Source organism: Amblyomma americanum, chromosome 4 (assembly GCF_052857255.1).
Source record: "Amblyomma americanum isolate KBUSLIRL-KWMA chromosome 4, ASM5285725v1, whole genome shotgun sequence".
NCBI lineage: Eukaryota > Metazoa > Arthropoda > Arachnida > Ixodida > Ixodidae > Amblyomma > Amblyomma americanum.
The window spans coordinates 199,820,587-199,824,726 of NC_135500.1; positions in this window are offsets into that span (position 1 = coordinate 199,820,587).

Below are 4,140 nucleotides of genomic sequence, written 5' to 3' on the forward strand. Positions count from 1 at the left end.
GAAGAGTGGATAGGGTCCGTGACATTAGTTTAAGCCCGCTTATATAACAAAGAAATTTAAAAACGAAATATGATTATGGTTGCTCGCTCTGACGAGTGTTTGGAAGCCGCTCCATAATATTGTTATTTATCAAATTCATGGCCTTTTTCGCGCAGGCGTTTCGAAATAGGCAGGTTGGGGCGAGATTGATCGTGTGACCGGTGGTTTTTAAACCTTAATTGGACGGAATTGTCTTTGGCCTATGTATTGCATTCGACACTCGCCACACTCGAGCAGGTAAACAACGTTGCTCGAATCGCAATTTAAATATTCACGGATAAAATGTTTTTTAGCCGGTGCTGCTGTGGTTTGTATGTGTTTGCAAACTTGGCACTGGTTTTTTTTATCGTGGTGTGCAATGGCGATTTATTGACAGAATGAACAACATGTTTCTGTAAATTTTTAAGAGCGTTAGCTCTTACTCATCACGTTTCGAGATTTCGTGAGGTCTTCTACCACACTGAGATCAAAGCGAGATATCTGGTTGCAACTCAAAAACAGCGCATCTCGCATTGAGACTTGTAGCGCGATCTACAATAGCATTGTAGAAACAACCACCTGCCACGTGCCAATGATGATGTCAAGGCCCAATATGGTGGATAGAGGTGGAACTATGTAAGTATGACGTCACGGAACGAAATGGCGGCATAGTTTCGGTTTCTCGCATCCAAGATGGCGGCCATTAACATTGCTTGTGCCCCCTGATTCCTTTCTCCTCCTCCCTCAACCAAACGGGTAGGAAACCTTTCCCGAATGCATGTATACATTCGTACTTATGTATACAACAACAGCGGGCACCCATCCGGGGAGAGCTGTATACCGAATTTGGTAGGCAAATAAAACAATATGGGCTGTGTTATAGAAATAAAACCACAATAAATAAAAGGTAAACATTGTGTACACGCAATTACTAATTGGAGCGCTACCATATCGCACCGCAAGCCGAATTCTAGACCCACCTTGAGCCCCCAAACCAAGCAAATTCCGTTTGGGACGTATCTTGAGGGGGTGCAACTCGACAATGGGTAGACGTGCATCGTAATTTATCTGATAGATGGTGCTAGGTGGCGATCGTTCCGCTAGGAGGCGTGCGTGCACTTGTAGCCCAGCATGGTGGCAATCCACCCCGTTTTTGGGCCTCCTCTGTGACGCGTCTCCAGGTGCGAGCAAGACTTCAGAGGGCAGCAACCATAACTTCCTCTTATCTCCGAGAGCAAGGTCTGAGCGTGTCAGCTAAGAAGTGCAATAAATATAGTAGCATTTACGAGAAAAAGAATGACTCGTTATCCGCTAACTATTGACGGCCATGTCATTGCCTATCGTGCATCTCATCGTTTTTTAGGAATTTTTATACATCGAAATTTATCATGGAGCCCGCATTGCAGCATTGTAAAGAAAAAGCTAATCTCTATCACACACCTGCTCAGATTTCTTGGCGGAAAATCATGGGGCTTGACGATTCTATCAAGGCTACAACTCTACGGAACACTCTTTTAGGGACTTATGCGGTATAGTGCACCAGTGCTTTCAAGTACATGCAAGACGAATTTGCGTGTCCTCCAAACTATACAAGGTGAGGCACTTCGCGCATGCCTGCGTCTCCCTCGCAGCGCATCAACAGTTGCTACCATTGCAATCGCCCAGGACTACCCACTCTCGACGTATATAACCCTTGACACCCTGCGGATCTACATACGGCATCGATCCACATACGGCAAGGATTCCCCAGCACCACCCTGTGTCAGTGGCGGATCAAAGACCACACGCGGCGTTTTCAAAGGTTATAGCAGCCCACCAGTCATCCATCCCATCACAGTTCATCCCATCGCAGCACGGCCTTCCTCTGTGCTGTGGTGTCTGCGGGAGTCATGCGTGCGCCTTAAAATTCCGGGCATAACGAAAAAATCGAACTTATCGACACCGGCCATTAAACAGTAGACACTCTACCTACTCCACGCCGCATATAGTGACGGCACTCATGTGTATACAGATAGTTCGGTCTCAGGTACAAGTTCAACCTACGCCGTGGTCATTCCTGCGAGACAGACCAGTATTATCCAGCAAACTTCGCATCGGACAACCTCCACCGGGTCAGAAATGGCCGCTCTTCGTGCTGCTGTCCACTGTGCAGTACATCGGTGCACAAACACCCCACAAATGGGCTGTGTTCTGCGACTCAAAAGCAGCCTTACAGTGTCTTAATTCTGTTTTACGCCATGGCGATCACGATCAACTCGCAGCTGAATTAAGACATCTCCAACATCAGGCGCAGGAAGAGGGTCATGACATCGTCTTCCAGTGGATACCGGGACAATTTGGCATTGTCGGAAACGACGCGGCTGACTCTGCAGCTAGAGCGGCTCAAAGCAGTGCCAACATTGTCCAGATACCGTTGACGAGAGCCGACGCAGCAAGACATCTGCGAATGCTTCGCCGAAGAGAGCTTTTAGCGTCATGGTCTTCGACTAGCAACTCCACATGCCGTCTGCACCACCTAGACCCCTTACTCCAACTCAGTCCTCCGTCCGGCCTCTCCCGCCGCGATGCTACGCTGTTGTGTCGCCTGCGGCTGGGAGTGGCGTTCACAAATGCCTAATCCCACTTAATCGCAATGGCAGACTCTCCTGCGTGTGAGATCTGTGGGTGCGACGAAACTATAGAACACCTTCTTTGTAACTGCCCTCGGTTTCAGCGTGAGCGTGCACTCCTGGCCGCAACGCTCCGCCGTTTAGATCCTCGGCCCCTTACTGAAGCCAAGATTCTGGGTCCTTGGAGTAAGCCTTCATCGCAGAGGACAGCTTTGAAGGCACTTTTCAAGTTCTTGAAGGACTCAGGACTGAGTACAAGGTTGTGAATTATCAGTGTGTGCCCTGTGTACCCTGCAAGTAATGGCCAACGGACATGTGGAAAAGCGATCATCTCCCTTTGTTCTCTCCCCTTTCTATCTCTCCCTCCGTTCCCCTTCCCACGTGTAGGGTAGCATACCGGGCGCTGCCTAGTTAACCTCCCTGCCTTTCCGTTTGTCCCTCTCTCTCTCTCTCTCCACCCTATTTCAAAGGGTATTTATTACATTCCGTTTCTCCATACGAGCGGCGCGTTCTTCTTCGCTTTCTTCGTCTAGTAAACCAAACAGCTAACGCTAGTTACTTCAACGTCTTTCACACGGTGGAGGCCTTTATTTTTTTTTTTGGCTTTCTGTATGTTACCTGGGGCACCATCGAAAAAAATTTTGAAAGCCGGTCACTTTGTTCTACCATGTTGAAACTTGCGTTTTTTAGGATTTTGTTAATGATTCGGGAGGGGAGGTTTTTTTGTGAAGATTGGTACGTGATTACAGAGAGGTGTGTTAAATGATGTGGGGTGGAACTCCTCAATGACGTGATTATGATTTGGTACTTCCGCCCTTTCAATGATATCGTTGATTATAGAGGAGGAGTAGTATTGTTTCTTTAGAATGTCGCGCATGCGGTTGACATTTTCTTGAAAACCTTCTGATCGTGAGCAAATTTGTTTGACTCTGATGGTCTGAGAGATTGAGATTGAAGTTTTGCAGTAGCGTGGGTGGCAACTATTGAAATGAAAATTGTGTTGTCTCTCTGAGAAATTTTTTTTAATAGCGCTAGTGATTAATGTAGTTTCTTCAACTCGAACCAAAGCATTCAGGAAATGAATTCTTTTGGTTGAGCAAGTGTGTGTGAAAGATGTTTTGATGTGTGTTGTTGAAAGAGGTGATAAATTGGATGAGTTGGACCTCGGTTTCTGTCTAAATCATGAAAATATAATCAATCTACAAAGCGTTTGTAAAAAAGCTGGTTTGCTTGGGTATGAGGTGAGAAAATGTCACTCAGTTTTTTTCATAAATATGTTGGACTAATTCGGCGCTATTTTTGTGCCCATAGCTGCATGGCTCGTTTGAAGATAATTTGAGTTGTTGAATTGAAAACAGTTAAGTTTACGGACCAAATTGGCAAGTGTCTCGATGTCCCTTGGACTAGGGGAGTCTAGACTTTTGTATTATTTGTATTGTGCAACCATGGCCTCGATTCCACCGTCATGTGGCTTGTTAGTGTAAAGTGAGACCACGTCAAAAGTAACTGGGAA